Source organism: Cariama cristata, unplaced genomic scaffold (genome assembly GCF_000690535.1).
Source record: "Cariama cristata isolate BGI_N322 unplaced genomic scaffold, ASM69053v1 scaffold10195, whole genome shotgun sequence".
NCBI classification, from domain to species: domain Eukaryota; kingdom Metazoa; phylum Chordata; class Aves; order Cariamiformes; family Cariamidae; genus Cariama; species Cariama cristata.
In genome coordinates this window covers 43,001-60,740 of record NW_009618197.1, presented here as the reverse complement: position 1 = coordinate 60,740, position 17,740 = coordinate 43,001, and the positions used below count along the sequence as shown (strand labels likewise).

Here is a 17,740-nt window from a genome sequence, read left to right as displayed (position 1 = left end):
GCTATAATAATTTATCTTTTATAAAAGGAAACAACTCAGTTTCAGACACATAACTCACATGAAAATTCCATTGGCGAAGCTATACTGCCAGTGTCTTCACTGTAACAGTACAAACTTCCTCTCATTCCAAATTACTCTGCAGTGCAGTCCACATTAAAGTTTATGGTTGCCCGTATGTGGGCATCTGATTTAACTGACTCATGTAAATAAAGTTGCAAGCAAAAGTGATAATTAAATAAAACCCATTGTTCCTTTAGCATAACTTATTAACTATATTTAAGGTTTCCTTATTTTATGTTTAATTTAGCCACAGCGTGTGGAAAAAGTGAACTGTAAGTATCTTTACAAGAAGTACTGTTGCTAGGCACTTTAAAAGCAAAGACTTATGCTTTGTAGCTATAAACTCTCAAAATATATTTTAAAATGTCATTCAGCATCCTGAAGGCAGCCACAATCATGCTGTTTGAATACCATGCTAAAGACAATGGCAAAGCAAATGGAAGCAAAGGCTACAGTCAACCCAGGTATAGGCATGAAAGCTATAATCATTAACAGTACTTGATGACAGTATTTGTAGTGCAATTTGCTTTTGTGCTTTGTCTTTGATATGTAAAGACAAGTACTATAACATATTTAAGAGGAACTACTGCTATAAATTGATCAACTTACGTTAATTAGTTCAATCTCCCAGATTTTTTTCACAAGATCCATCGATGTATAGCCATTAATTAGGAAGGATTTGGTATAGTCACCCAGTTCAATGGAGTCCAGCCATTCAGCTACAGAGGTGGGGTTGTAGCCATCGTGACCAATCTGCTTCATCTGAAAAACAAGAATGAGTAAGAATTACTGATGATGTTCATTAAACATCTTTCAGAACAGCAGTTACCTGTATTCTTTTCTTTGGGTCAGAGTTATTTTATTCTCTGATCAACACTCTTTTAATTATTAGTACAACAGGAAGTAATTTTGTGATCAAAAGCGCTAACAAAACTTTCAATGGTTCTTTTTCTTATGGCTGCTTGCTTTTTAAACCAAGACTGTAGCTGGAGTTCAGTTCTTACTAGACAGCAGAGAATACGTGAGTAAGGGAAGGTAAAAGGGTGAAAGAGACATTATTAATATCCTGACTGCAAAAAATGTCAGATTTGCACCTAAGATTTCATAGAAGGGGAAGAAATTAGAATGAAGAATGGATCTTTTAGTATCATTCTGCAAATGAAACATATTGCCTTGGTCATATTGTTCCTAATGTATCTCTCTTAGGTTATCTGATATTTTATAATGGTTGAAGCCACACTGTATTTTTCCACCTCCAGGGGTGGTTTAAAAAAGTCTCTTTCCTCTACCTGGTCACATTTTTCATGGAACTCCTGGGATTTTAACATATTTTAGATTGCCGTCTGTCTGTAAAGTTGCTTGAGATTGGACAGTCGAACCAAATGTTGGAATGGAATTGGTAGAATGACGTATGCAGAAGAACACCACTCGCATTTATGCAGAAACACTGGCACAGAAAGAATAATCACATAAATCTTGTTTTCATAACAAACTAAGAAGTACCACTGGCATCTTATTTTTGTGAATTTTGTTAAGCTACTAAGAAGTAAAGAGCTGCAATTTCTCTTTCACAATTGCCTCTCAGTGACACAAATGAAGATTTTCAAGCTAGCCATTAAAGATAAAAATGTATAAAGCCTCTACCTGTGCAGCTTGTTATGCCATACTGGTTTTATGAATTTTAAAGTAGTTTGCAATAGCGGCATAAGTAGAAGTAGAATGAAGTAGAAAAAACTATGCAATAGCTTCAATTTTCAACAATGTTATACGCATATTGTCTTTCTATAGAAGTGCAACTATCACTAACTTGATAATACAGTGGACTGGTAAACTGTTAAGAAGCTTTAGAGGTTTAGAAACCTTGTGTTTTGCATAGGGTCTCCTGACTGTGCAAGGGTGACACTGTACAGGGTGAAAGCCAGTCTCCCATTACTGCCTGCTTATGTACATTCCCACTTTCTGAGAAACACGGGAAGTGTGACGGAAACATAATTCTTTGAGCTTAAGTTTGAAGTGAGTGACAAAGTAATTTAAAAAATCTGATCTTAAAATCTTGCCTGAACAAGAGTTTCTCAGAGTTTATTTGAAATGCAATTTGGATTTAAAGTAGAGAAAAAAATTAAAGTCTGCATTTGAAAGCTGCAGTAGTGTTTGTCGATCTGTCTGTTCAAATGCAGAAAGCCAGCACATCATGATCTTGATCTTGGTTTCCTGCAGTACCAGAGGGGAGCAATGCAGGCACACTGCATTGTGGACATGACAGTTCACTCTTTGGTCTTTTGCTGCAGATGTTGGGTGTAAAATATTAATGGAAATATTTAAATGATGTAGTGAAATCATTATCTTAAATCATAAAAGAGAGACAAGAGAAATCACATAATAAACAATGGGAATCATAGCCTTTCAGGGCACTTCTGTATCAATGGAGTCACATCAGAAAGTGAGAATTCAGTTTTGTTGTTGAACTTAACATTTTGGAATTTAGTTTCATCCTAATTTAGATTTAAATTCTTAGATGTTAAAAGCATGGCAAATTCTTCTTTCATTGTAATTCAAACTTACTTCAAATCTTAGATTGAAAGTAGTCTGTCCAGTAGATTGCAAAAACATTGGAGGACATTGGGAGCTCTGATTCCTGGGAAGCTTACTTCAAGAGCTGATTTGAAACGAGGTATGCTTAAACAACTGAACTTGAAAAGAAAGGACTCAATAAACTGAAGAAGAAAAATCCAGTACAGAGAAGACATGAAGAAGATTTACAGGGCCCACAGGGAATGCATGACTTTTGAAAGTTATACGGTATTTTTGTTTCCTTTCTCTAACAAAGAAAAGTGTAGCACCTTCAAAACAATTTTCAATGTATCCAGATGGGGCACATTATGCAAATTATTTCTTTTGTTTATTACTATTTGATCTTGGTGTTTAATAAATCCTGATTTTAACATTATTTCTTTTATTGATCTGATTGAGAAAACTCATGCAGTCTGGTCTGTAGTTCTGGTAACCCTTCAGGCTCTAGGAAAAGCAAACACAGCATGGGAAGTTTCTGAATTCTCAATTCCCACTGGAGATCTCCGTCAAAAGGGTTGTTAAAATAGGTATCACTCTACTGTGGTGTGTTGCAAAAGGCTGCAGGCAAGGAAAAACAGGCAAACAACATAATAAGCAAGAGACTGAGACAACTGAAATGTGTGTGACAATTTCAGTCTTTAGATTTGGTGCCAGTAGACAAAATTGTGCTCCCTGCCTGCCCCACTGCCCCCCTCTCAGCTCCCAGCCCACCTGCCTGGCTGGCCAGCCCCCTCCTGCTGCTCCTATCACAGAAAATTAATCTCAGAACTAAAAAATTTGCCAGCAGTTTCAGCACAACAGCAGTGTTTTGTTTTGTCATTAACCAAGAACCAAGAACCACTCTCTTATCTGAAACAGATTTTCTAAGATGTGTCTAATATATGAAAATTAATAAACTTTCAGGATCCATCCTCTTGTATGGAAAATTATGTTCTGTCTGTTGATAACATCAACTAGCTTATTAACTGTCTTTCATAGCTGGCTAAATGTTTTCCTTTCAAATATTTATTGACAGACAGATTGGTTATCTACATGTGACAGTATCACTAATAGTATCTGCTTTTCATATAAAATGTTACCGAGTTTTTAAATAAAAAAAACCCACTTTGAAATATTTGTCTGGAAGTGCTGCCCCTTTACCTTATTTGAGCTCCAGTTTAGTTGCATCTTATCCCAGTCCTCATTAATTTGTCATGGCTCTTGGACTGTTTTTATTTTTTTTTCTATATCACACCATGATCTTAGATGCCTTTCACAGATCATTTACACCCTGTAGGCTTCCTTGCTGATGCTATTTGCTGATTGATTTTTTTTTGAAAGAAAAAACCCTTCCTATCTGCTGACTGTATTTCCATCTTTAATATTTCAAACATTTTGCACCACCTGCAACACATGCATCAGTGGTGCTAAACATCCAAGCAGCTATGTGCATACTGTTTGTCTCAGAGCAGTATAAAATCTCTAAGCTTTAAGTCATGACAGTCTTTGAAAGATTAACTGCTCATAAATAGGGGCAGCATTGTTGTTCCGCGGACACTGCTACTAGTTCATTTGGTTGTTATCTTTAAAGAACAGCATCAATGTTAGCTGTTTCGTTGCAGATGATTTTAGCATGCTGGAAAAGGCTAAGAATGAAGCCCATAGGATTTAGAGAAAAAGAAATGTTTAAGAAAATACGATATAAACAAAACATGGAAGAAGGCAGAAACTATAGGAGATTTCTCTCCTAGGTCCTATTGAGCTACCACTAGTGTTAATTTCTTTGAAATGAATAGAAAACAGAAGGCAGAAAGAGCTGTTTCTCATAATAAAATAGTAATGTCAAGCAGCATCCTAATGGGTTTACAAGAGACTGTCTGTACATCAGATTTTTTACAGGTGCATCACTGCTATATCTGTACAGTATTTTACATTAGGATAGAAGGTACTTGAGTTTTTTTCTCTGAAAGGTAGTCAAACATGAAGGGAGCTTTAAAGGAGTCACATATGCACCAGAAGTATCAAGGTGAATTTGGAAACATGGACTATTACCAGTTTTCTCTGATCTTCTCAGACAGATGGGGAACTAATGCTATTTTCTCCACAGGTAATATCACTGTCTGGTGAATCGCAACACTGTGTGTATTAAAATCAAGCTTTTCATCTGCTGCATAAGGAGAAAGAGATGACTTGACTTTTACAGCTTTTTAAGTGATGGCTATGAGTACAGTGAATTTACACTTGTGTTGGTTTGCAAGAAAGACCTTTTTAGCAAGCATATAATCCTATCCAAGAGATTTAAGCAGCACTTTTGGGAACTTGTATGAAACTATCAACTACCAATCTAAGTCATTCTGGATGATCGTAATGGGGGAGATATCAGTTCTTTTCTTCACTCTGTGAGTTGTCTGATATACATTCTGTACTCTACAAAGATGATCCGTTGGACTCATGTTGTTGGAAGAGGAGATCATTCCTCCTCTGGAGCGGTGAAAGAAAAGGCTCAGGAGTGTGGCATTGCCGAAGTCCAGCAGGGCTGGATGGCACAGGGGCATCACATGGAGCCAGTGCCTGTGCAGAAATTGAGCCTGCAATCAGGGGCAGAGAGGCAGCTCTTACGGGGGGATGGGCGCAAATCCCTGAGGACCTGAGAAGACTTTGCATTTGCTGCTGTTGAGAAACGCACCGAGTGAAAACAGGGACCTGCCTGCAAAGACACAGTGGGTGAGGAAGAGCTGTATATAAGCCTTTTGGTTTTCTATCCTGTCTACCTTGTCACATATTAAAAAAGTTAACTATTCAAACTTGTGTTCTATTAATGTTTGACTCTTCTTTCAGTTAATCAAAAGCCTTCCATCTTTTTGTGGAGCTTACTATAAAAAGACAGTACAGGCACATTCACTTCACAGCACTGCCTGATTCAGGATCCTACCCCAATGGTAAATCTAGAATATCACTAACCGAGTTCAGAGTTTCTTACCTACGATTGCCAGCATTGCAATAGACACCCTTTCTAAGATTTTTGCAGTTGGAATCTGTCCTCTGAATTTAAAGGAAAACAGATGGACACACACTTTTTTTTTTCCTGGAAAAATTTAAACAGATTCACCTCCAGAAGACTGAAAAGACCTCCTAGATCTTCATCAGACACAATGTCTGGGACAAGGGAAGAACAGGTCTCATTCAGTGTTACTGAGGATGATGTATGCAACAGTTCAGGACATTTCCATTGCATATAAGGCAATCTTAAGAAGACCTAAATTTGAGATTTGTGGACTAAGTGGAAGCTATGGCCTTTGATCTCGTGAGTTTCTATGAGTACAATTTCTAAAAGCAGTCCTGTGGATATTTGTTGGTACCTCAGTGCATAGAGCTAGAGCTTTACAGGCGTGCTTTCAGAAACTGGATATTAGCACAGAATGACATCTCCACGGTCAAACTTTCATCCTTTGCTGGATCCTGAGTAGCTCTGCCTGTTTTACTTTAGATAACATGCTATCAACTGCACCTTTAGCTTTTTATCCCACTTGGGGGTTGAACTAGTGGTGATCTTTTGGGCCCAACAGTACTATGGTTTGGCACCACAGATTAAAGGTAATCTGATGATTGTCTCTACTTTGCATCAATTTACTTTGCAGAATAGTCTGGGTACACACTATCCAGCTTTCTGTTTGGAGGAAAGTAAACCAGCACCAGTCATGCACCGAGCACATTTCAACCCCTAATAGGGAGACAAAGATCTGAATCAAGTGGTTGACAACCTTGCCACCAAGTCCTTCAGTGGAAGAGAACACACACATGCACATGGACCAAATGGTGGAGGTATACCTTTGTATTTGCTGTCAACTGCCCTTAACTCTTTGTGACTCTTATCCTTTTCTTTTTCTGGTTTAATTGCCTCACTTTCTGTTGTCTTGCTCAGAACTCTGTTTGCTGAACTTTTTCTTTGCTTCTATAACAATTTTGTCATCATCCACCTTTTACTAATGCTATTTTTTGTGATGGTCAAAAACCCCATCAATCTCTTTCAGCTTCACAGAAGAACCCATAAGGTGCTAAACTAGAGCCCCAAGGGAATGATGCTCTTCATCAACCTGTGCTGTAAGAAAGTGGAAAGTTTCCTGATGACAGGATAACCTGGTGACAGTAGCAGGGGGCTGCTGCCCTCATGACTGCTGTGAGGAGCCCAAAAGTGTCTAACTATGCTTCTGTGCAGTGACCGGTGGGCCAGCTGCAGAAGTAACCAGAGACAGATTGGCAGGGCCAATCCTGAGGAAGAAATGCTGCTTCCATGGATAGGCACTCTTATTATCTCCTTATTGCAGACTCTTTCTAGATGCTGGAGTTGCAACAGACTGTGGTGACTGCTGGAACCTCTTCTGTTCTTCCCACAACTGCAAGCGCTGCTCCTGGCTGTTTCATTAGGACACACTGGCCATTTTCTGTCATTGCTAGTCCATGGAGGGATGTGCCAGACCTCAGGAAAATGCTTGTGTCATTAGTCACTATGATTTTTAGCTTTTGTTTAATGCTAGATGTCTTTCTAGCAGCAACTACGAGCTATGGGCTGTTGACGGCATGTCTGGAGGCGACCTTGGTGCCTCTCTGGAGACCTTTGAACCTCTGCATGTGACAGCTATCGAGAACTTGGCCACGGCATGCTGAGAGAGTTTCTGAGACTGAAGAGGTCCAGCCGGGAACCCTCTGCGGCACAATGCCTTGAATATCTAATATGTTTGTTTGGTTTTTTTTCCAGTGGTTGTGTTCTAGACTAGATTGCTGGGTAGTAAACCTGTAGCTTCAGGCACTTATTAGTGGTCCTGAAGAGAAAAAAGAATGTCTGGACATGTAAAAAGCTCCTGCGAGGTAGGAAGTAGGAGCAAAGAGACTTTGGAAGAGCAGCCCATATAGCAGAGCAAGCAGAGGACTAGTTTTATTTGGACTGCAGAAGCTACTACCGGAAGAAACAGGCTGAAATGTTGAAGAAACTAGAAATTGTATATAAAATATAGGATGTATTGTCTATCCAGTTCTTTTCTGAAACAGAGAGGGGACAGATATCTCTACTTCTGCTTCTCTGTGCATCCTCTTCTTCCTTATGTGCTTCCTTGTGTAACTTCTGTACTGTGAGGCTGGCCGAGCACTGGCACAGGCTGCCCAGAGAGGCTGTGGAGTCTCCTTCTCTGGAGATATTCAAAACCCTCCTGGATGTGATCCTGTAGGTGACCCTGCTTTGGCAGGGGTTTGGACTGGGTGATCTTCAGAGGTCCCTGCCAGTCCCGACTGTTCTGTAATTCTGTGTGATTCTGTGAATACAATGTACTAGCAGCTCATCATAAGACTGAAAGGGGAGAGTCATTCTCTGAACCGAGTGTTTCAACCAAAGGCACGGGGGAGATGAATCATTTCTCTTGGTAGATGAAAAGTGGGAGAGGAATGGAAAAAAGTTCTTATCTGACTGGACGAAAGGGAGGAAGACATAGAGAAGGGTTTCCTGGTGAAAGGGGACATAGAAAAGTACCCTCTGACCTAGTCGGCCCTGACTCTCTAGCTGTCTTCAGGTCTTATGCCTCATTCCTCCCCAAGTCATGGCAGTAATTTATGTAGGCCTTGTTAGCTTTTCATTCCTCCTACCTCCTACCTCATCGACCATCTTCTAGCAGCTCCAACTGGTATTTTTATAGTGAAATGGCCTGCATAGTTTCTAGGTGGCACTGGAGACAGAAGATAACAGCCACACACCAGTAGGCAGAATAAACATACCCAGTGCCATTGGGGAGTAAATGGGTGAAGCAAGTAAGCCTCAGAGGCCATAAAGACATCTCTGCTCCCTTTGTGTGGAGGCGGGAGTGGGGATAGAAATTCAATGACACAAGGAAACAGAGATCCTTCTTTGTAATCTTCCCATTACATTTGAAACACTGCAAAAGACATTCAGCATTAACCACATTTTCCTTGTCTTACTCCAGTCACTCCTGGTTGGACTGCCCATCTGGGAAGGTGCAGCAGCCTGGAGACAAACAGGCTGATGCTCTGAGAAGATTCAAAGAGAACTGAGGGCTGTGCTTATGAGTGTTGAAGAAACTAGTCTTTGCTATTTCAGTCGGTTAAAAAGTTAAAAAGACTGAACTGTGTCCTCTCAGGGGCTGTGCAGGACACAGCCCAGACCTATAGTTTGGGAAACATTGGAAATGTTTGCATCCTGTCTGTTGTGCAGCCTGCTATCTTGCAGGCAAATGGTGAAAGTCATAGTCTCCTTTCACACAGCATGTGATAAAGTTACATTTAAACTGGCTACTTGCTCCATTTCTGGGTATGTATGGTCTCATGACCTGGTGATGCAGAGGGTGCATAGCATTTCCCATGAGGCAGGTGATATCCAGATGCTGCTAACACTATCGCTGCCCGTAGAGAAGATACTAGTGTTCCCTCTGAATCCAGCACTGAAACTATGGACTATATGGGTATCGGAAGTCCTTTTGATGACCTGAAAATATGTTCATAAATATGTCTCAATGAGTAAAGGTGTGGGACAACTTTGTAGTTCATAGCTGCCTCTGGACAGATTGCAGATGGGAATGTGGATCCCATCAGTGGCCCTTATGGACCTCATGAAATCATGAAGGGCGAAGACCTGGGGCAGAACAATCACGTCAGCAAAGACTCCCAGAAAGCAACTGTCCATGTCTTCTTTCTCAAACAAAAGAAATTATAAGTCAGTTCATTCAGGTTGTCACCCTAGTCTAGTTGCCATAGAAAGAGAACAATGCTTCCTCTTGTATAGCATATTTCCTTGCTTGCTGACTATTCTCAGAGCAGCCAGTAGGGAAATAAGAAAGTACAAAAGAAGCAGGAAGAGAAGTAAGACTTACTGTATGGGCAATGGTGGCAGGACACGCTACGGTTATCTACACAATACAGATAAATGACAGCATGTCATGTCTAGAGTGACTCACCAATAGGTTCAGTTAAGAAGGAAAATGTTTGTGGGGCTGCTTTAATCAGACAGTTTTGAAGCACATGCATGGAGGGGACATTTGGTCTATGGGACCACTTGGAAGCTAGTCTGAAGTAAACACCCTGAACTATAGCATGGCTGTACCTAACTGCCCTGTTTTACTGATCCGTTCCTATTCTGCTGGTTTACCTAAATAATGTAGACTACACATTTGTGTTTTGGAGTTGAAAAATACATGTGTTATGCTGGATTGCAACACTTATTTCTGTCCTAAGCATTGTAATGAGCAGGTGAGTGGTCTCCTTCCAAACCAGGAAAGTAATTCCCAGAGGCATTAGAAGGAGGAAAAACAGCAGGGTACAAAGCACTTCCTTTGAATTCTGTTTTTCATCTTCACTTCCAGCAGACCAGAACCCAAGAGTCACAAAGGATGATAAATGTCACGATACCACTTTGCAGCATTTCCTAGTTTGGACGCTATCTTTAGGAATGGAAGTTGGAATGATCTACCTTTTAGCTGTGCTAAATGGGAGAGAATTAAACACCAGGATTCAAATGAGCTTGCCAAGATCTGGGATATCTAAGCCAACAGCCATAGCAAACATACGATGCCATCTTTCTCTGTCCCATGCACAGCATAGTTAACGCGCACATGCACAGTAGTTCTGTTTTCCTAAATGCCAGACTTATTGTGCTTGCGCAAAAGAGTGTTACATATGAGTAATAGATACAGCACTTTTTGGAAGCACAGCTTTACTGCTCACATAGCACTACTCACAGAGAGCATGTGCTCATAGCCTGCTCATATCCTACTTCTTGTTTGGTTCTGCAAAGCACCCAGGAAAGAGGCTGGCTGGCTGCCTGCACACCGCTGCTAGAAGATTCCCAAATTTGCTTTATGCTGAGACCTCACCGTGCAGGAAGGAACAAGCTGTATACTTTAAGAATAGCTCTGAAGCCAGGAGAAAGCGGCTTTCAGCTGATATCATTCTTCCATCTGTCAAATGAGAGAATGTGTTCCCATTATGCGCTGGGAGAAGGAGCCATACACTGAGCATCCCACACAAACCCAAACCTTTTTATCATCTAAGTTCTCAGATAAGCTAGGATAATTCTTCCTTACAAAAACATTTTAGTTTTTGAGGAACCCCTTGAGAAGTCACTTGCACATAGGTTTTTGGATGCCAAAACAACTTGACAATGCTCCCTAGGTTTCCTACGTTACTTAAGTTGGCTAAAATTTTACGTCATGACTGCTACTATTTCTTAGTCAATTAATTTTTTTAGTCAATTCTTTTCTCAGTATTATTTTTTTTCTCAAGTCCTTGTACTTGCAAATTCAGTATCTTTTTAGACGTTGTCTCTACTTCTCGACGTGTCTGAACTTCCTTTTAATAAAACATATAAAATCCTTCTTCAAACATTTATTGATTTCATGCGTTTCACACAAAAAAAATCTCAAATGCAATATCAAACTCTGCTATGAAATTTGCTCTAAGACTGATGTAATGTATAAATTATTTCCACTTCAAGAATTAACTTTACAAATGATATTTCTACTGGAGTGTCTTAACCTTATCCAATAGTAATAAGCCGTAAAGTGCTCTATTTAATATTAATGTGGAACTTGAATAACTTAAATTACATTAATGCAAGATGAGAATTTGGGTTACTTGCTCTACTCCAACAAAACAAAGGGTATTTTGAAAAGCAGAAGTCTAACTGACAGATTTCAACTCTGCCTATCTCTTACAAACATACCAGTTTACCCTCTTATGAAATGTTCTTCTCAAATACAGAATCATCAGGGAAAAATATTTTGAGAACTCTGGATAAACATACCTTTTCATACTGGTTAAACACTGCATAAGAAACTACAATGATTAATTAATCTATATTTGGACAGATATGTGGGGTTCTTTCTTATTTAAAACTACTTCAAGCTCTAGAAAGTGATTCCTAAACTGGCTACTGGTGTTTGAAATATAGAAATTCATCACTCTTTAGGAAGCCAGCAATTACGAGTTAAAAAAGACAGTCTTTCTTGTCAGCCTGTATTAGGAGAATTCTGGGATGGGATGATACCTGCTCAGTGTATCCTGGAATTCTCCTAATACAGAGCCACTAAATGCCTGTTGCATTTTCAGGCTGCAGAGGTGAATATTGATGAGAATAACAAAAAGAACTTTTAAAAAAAAGAGTATTTTAAAACCTTGACAATAGATTTGCTGCTTGATTTTTACCCTCTAAGCTTATTGAATACTTCCTGAGTACACGGTTCTAAGGAAGTGTTGTTCCATAGATGTTTTTTAAAGCACTTAACTTCCACCTCAAAATCTGAGTTAAAAAGTATCACAATACAGGACACATTAACAGTAAAACTAAAAATAACATCATCAGCAATGTTATTAAGTAGTAAAACACAAGGAGTCATCAAGTTTTAAATTAAGCAAGGAACAGAAAAGAGGTACATTTTCCAAACAAACAAAGAGAATTTTTATCTAATGAGATTCAAATTAGTGAGACTCCGGTTATGGTTTGAGATCTTAAAATATTTAGATGGTATACACTATTTTGAACACATGATGATAGAGCTGAACTTCTCAACAAACATATAGATACACAGAAATGTTTCACAGTTCCTTGCAGGACGTGAAAGTTTTTTGGATCTTCAGCAAGCTGTTATGAATACAGCAAGGGTGGGTTACATTAGATAAAACTTACCATGATCCCAGTTTTGGGGCCCCGTAACTATTCCGACAGAGGTGACTTCAAAAGAACTCAGTTTTGAATAGCAAATTATGTATTTTTACTGTGTAAGCTCTCTTGCATTGCTGAGTCATTTAAGTGAAAAATGTGATGCACAGCTTCAGCTTTCGACTGCCTTTGTTTTGATGTAACATTCTTGCATCAAAGACACGATAAAAACATGGTCCTTAAGGACTGTTTTCTCTAGCTCAACAGGGAGGCTGCTAAAGACTACCTCACTGTTATGCAGCCTGTGCTTCAAGCGGTTCTGTGTTACTTAATTATTTTTGGTTCAGAAGATGTTGATTCTTCCAAGTAACTGCATAACCATCTTGCTCTCATCTGGTTTCAAGAGTATCTCTAGATCTTGATTCTGGTCCTCCTTTCTCACACGAAGCACATTTTAAAAAGACCTCACTTGGACTTTAGTGACAGAATCTGGTCTCAGCATTAGTATATACTCCAAAAGCAGACATTATTAACAATGTTTTAATGAACACCAGTTACTGAGTGACAATAGCACTATAATTAAGATATATTAACAATCCATTCATTAATTTTGAAAAACTTAAACAAGAATACAAGACAGTTGATCTCTCTAAGAAGTATGAGAAAGAGAAAAAATATATCATCAGCTAAGAACAGGGATTAAGATTGCAAAATTTTGTTTGAATGATAGCATTGCTGAAAAATTAATAAATTCATAGTTAAACCTTAAATATCTATTGTAATTCATCGAAGGCTACTTTTATGGTACTATTTGTACCATTTATCTCATTTGTCTAATATGGTATGTAGAATATTATTGACTTTAATAAACTTTGGTCTTTCAGTACAGGGACTCATATTGTAGTATATATGTATTGACTAACACATCCAGATACATAAATTGTTCACAACTCCTAATTTTGCCCCATACAAAAGAAACCCTTGTTCTCTTTTACAAGTGATCCATTCAGTAAGCCTTGATGCATCAAAAAGCCTCTTCCAGCAGTGTCAGTCTCATGCTCTAGACTGAAAAGTCCTTTAATAACTCTTCTCATTCTCCAGTATTGTCACACTGCAAGCAGACTAATCTCTATTTACCTTAATTATTCCACACATGCTGCTCCCAGAACACTTCACAGACTTTACACCAGGTTCTATTCCTGCCCCAATCTCTTGCCCTAAGTATCTGCATCATATGTGGCAGCCTTCCGAGCCTTACTGGCTCTACTTCTCCTCATTCATTCTCCTTATACAGCTTTCCAAAATCAAATAGTAAGTTTTCATGCTAGGCCCACTATCTCTCTTGTTTGGCATAGTAATAGAAGTTTCCACTGATATGTTCTGGTATGCGAAATATAAGAAAAATTCCTTTCTATCGTAGATTTAAAAAATCTACAATTTAAATCAGCTAGCACAAAATACGATAGAAAAAATGAATGCAAGTTATTCTGTCCACAGCTGAGAAGCAAAATTCATGTACACAGCAGCAAATCAAATATGAAGCCTTCAGGAAGCCTCCACATCTTACATGAAAGGCAGGGTTTAGGAAAGCAATGTTTCATCCAAGGCTTTTAAGAATACTTATATAAGGGGCAAAGTACTTCCAGGCCAACTGCTATGTAAAGACAAATATCTGGGATTCATCGACAGTCTTATTTACACATGTGTAATGACAGTCTATAAACAGACTGAAAAGCCAAAAAGAATTAAAATAAATTCTGAACAGCCATCACTTCTAATTATAGATTTTGCTCTCCTTTGCTTTGTTTGTCAATTACATCTACACAAAGTGAGTCCAATGCAATGACATTACTTTATGCCACATCTGCATATGCAAAAAACTTGTCTACGAAAACAGTAGAGAATTATGTTAATCTCCATTCCAAAAAGTGTTTTAAATAATGTGAAAGCTGTAGGTGTTAGTTGCCTCACTTTGATAATAACAGAAACTATACCTTTGGGAGAAGTTGGATTGCTTGGAGTATTCTCTGTCTGTGTCCAGAGTTAAGGATTCCTATTTCCAAGAGATCTTGGTCCTCCATTACATTGCTTCCCTAAAAATGGGGAAAAAAAGGTGGAATAAAAATGAAAAAATAACAGATGCCTTCAATAGCCTGAAACAAGCCCTTCTGTTGCGTTTAAAAGAGAACACTTTGCTTAACTTATAGTATCTGACAAGAATCATAAATTACTGATGATTGCATACATTTTCATGATGACAAAATACGGTGGAAGGCGCTTGAACTCATGGACAATTACTACACTGCTGACAGCACTGCCAGTGGAGAAATTGTAGCTCTTACTCAAGCCAAATACCAGATGTGAACCTTCTTTCATTTGACCGGAACCAATGACATGACTACAGAAATGTTCAGAAACTCTTCATTTTTTAATTCTTCTCCTACCTCACCCAGCTATACATGATGTTCATTTTTCTCCAGACTGGAAAATACTTAGTACAGAATCAGAGGAGCAGAGTGGATGAAGATAAAATTATTTAGTTCGTTGTTAAAATGGGGAAGAAAGGAAGTGGTATCAACAAACCCCGTACAGTCCCCATCCCCCTAAATTTAACTGTACCAGTGCAATCCTAACTTTACTTGTCACTGCTCTAATCTCCCTGCTTGTGGGCAGGTCAAATAATTCCTAACATGCAAACAGCTGAAAAAGACCATCTGTTCAAACAATACAGAAAATAATTACCTGCAAAAGTCCATAAAATAAGCTTCCACAATTCAAGCCTCTATTCTTAGGAGTTGCTAGCAGTAGGAGAAGACCTACAGCTATCACATAGATAGTACGTTCTGCATTTGAAGGTTAAGGTACTTGATTAGCCAACAGTGACTATTTGGAATCACAGGAGGCACAACGGTAGCTCAAAAAGGGAATTGCAGCCAGGGATCAAATCAAGATGGTTCAAAGTAGGCTGGCAATCTTGTATTCTTTTTTTAGACTACCTCATTTCAGACAAAATCTCAACTTTATTTATTTATTTATTTGATTTTTAAAAAGCTTCTATTACAGTTGCAAACAAAACCTGGAAAAAACAGATGACCTGTCTTGAACTCTTACCCCTATTGGAGTCTCCTGACATTAATTTGCTGGAACCAAGAATTCTTATTATTCATACTTATTTAACATCATCATAAAATGAGCTTTATGTAAGCAAATCCATGAAAACTTCATCTCCACCTTTCCATTTGGCTTGCTGCTTCTGACTCAGTAGAGCTCTTAAGCAGCAGCAAAATGAAAAGCTAATAGGCACATAACAACATGCTTAAATACTTTGCTGAATCAGGGCTTAATAATGGATAGAAATTCTTTCTGAATATCAAATCTCCTGTACCACAGCAACATAACTTTCTTTCAAAAAGCCCACTGGAGTATGCAGTACTTCACCCCGTTCAGCTGCTAAATCTTCACCCTTTCCAGATGGACTGATTAGTTTACAGATGTACTCTTGAGGACTCTCAAGTGCTACTCTGCAGAGTATCCTGCAAAATCTAGGGGATGTCTTTTTAAGGCAATCATGGAAACTTTGCAAAGCCATTACATTTAAAATTATATTTCACAGTAAGTGGTACGATTTAAGACTACAAATCTGCAAATCATATCCTGAGAGAATTTGTGTGCAGCATTGAGCAGAGGGGCAGGCAGAGACCTGCTCTAAAGGGAGAAGCTGTGCAATTGTGCCAGTTTAAGTAGATCACACGGTATAACAGTGCATGCAGCACAGGCTGTGCAAACAGTGATAGTGAGGAGGTGGGGTTAAAACCCCCTTCATCTCCCTGGTAAACACATACAAAATATAATTTCCCCTTTCTTCATCTCTCCTTTAAATAACCTAAAGGAGGCTGTAAACTTACGGGAAGAACTGGAGGAAAAAAACTTCCATTTTGGGCTGGATTCTCCAGCTGCTGGAAATAGCTAGCATAAGTGGATTTAAGGAAACTAAGCCAACTGAGGATCCAGTCCAAAACAAAGGCTATACATTTTCGTTCATTTTAATAAATGCAGATATTTTGTTTACAGCTATTACTTTCACTTCATTTCACTGTTTTTCAGATTTCACCTTTCATTGCTGCGTGTTGTTTACACAAAATCATAGTGTATTCATCACTGAGCTACTACACATTGTTTACTGGTGTCAGTAATCTTGGCATCCAGCTTCAAATATTGAAATGTTTAAAACTCAATTCAACTAACACTTAGGCACAGGAAAAATCCTGTCTATTTGCACATAGTTGCTGCATGACAGAGAAAGCATGATTTTATTAATTCTTTACTGTTGTTTTTTCCTTATAAGTTCATATATTTTGTTTCTTTGCAGCTGGCATTACACATTTTTTAAAGTATGTCAAGGCTACAGAAACAAATATTAAAAACTCAGGAAAGCCTGGAATTCATGTTGCCTCCTTGTCCCCAGTCTAAGAAGGCAACAACCTGGTCTTTCAATGTGCTCAGGTTTTGGAGCTTTTGCTGTTTCGACAGTAGCAGACACTCATCTCTCCTGTAAAACAGACTCCATTGTCTCCTGCCATGGAGCTAAAACAGCTCTTCATCTTTGCACAAGAACAAACCAGGAAACTTTAGATACTCAATATAATCCACTATTGCTTAACATAGAGGAGTAACCTGATAGTAGTAGAAAGCTGCTGTCTGCTTTGCAGACATACCTGTGAAGAGAAAGAAACAGTCCCCCAGATTCCTATCTCCCTAGTGTCTGCTCCCATTCTCCCCTTAATCCCAGTCCCTGGTTCTTTTTTTACCTGATGACTCTTCTCGCGCTCCTCCAGTCTCCTTCCATAGACTCCTACGTTGAGAGTAAGGAAAACCTAACTTCCTTCTGCGGTAGATCAGAGACAAGAGGAGAAATTCTCTCCCTGCTCTTAGCTGCCATGCACACATTTATTATAAGTTGGGCCAAATTTAACCTCAATTAACTTTAGAGAGAAGACATGGTAAATGTAATTAAAATTAATATGAATGCAAATGTCTTTTCACATTATTTCAGCCTTAAAAATAGCTGAGCTACATTAGCTGAAACATTCACCAAAAAGAAATTATTCTAGTAGACACCTAGAGAATTTGCATCCAAAGATTTGACTTTGATATGCTTATATACAAAACAGGTTCTTATAACAGGAAATATGGAACAGCAATCTCTGCTGGGGTTATTATGCTTTTGTTATGTAATAAAAAAAAATAAAAGGCTTTGTGATATTGTAGTTTCTAAAGTCTCTAGGAAAACTTAGTTGGAAGGAAAACTTACTTCTTGGAATTAAAGCAAGAAGAATATATCAAAATTATTTATACTAGGACAGATTCAGATCTCATTCACTTCAGCTTACATTGTTGAAATTCCTGTCTTGTTAATGCAGAATTCTTACTTATGAATTATAAAGATCCTGCTTCTGAAGTTCCAGTTAAGAAAGA

The 17,740-nt window shown here is 38.5% G+C and overlaps 1 pseudogene; it reads right to left on the bottom strand.

Annotated features, from left to right (window-relative positions):
* Positions 1-669: 669 nt before the first annotated feature.
* LOC104162112 overlaps positions 670-17,740 on the bottom strand; it is a 39,670-nt pseudogene continuing 22,599 nt past the window's right edge.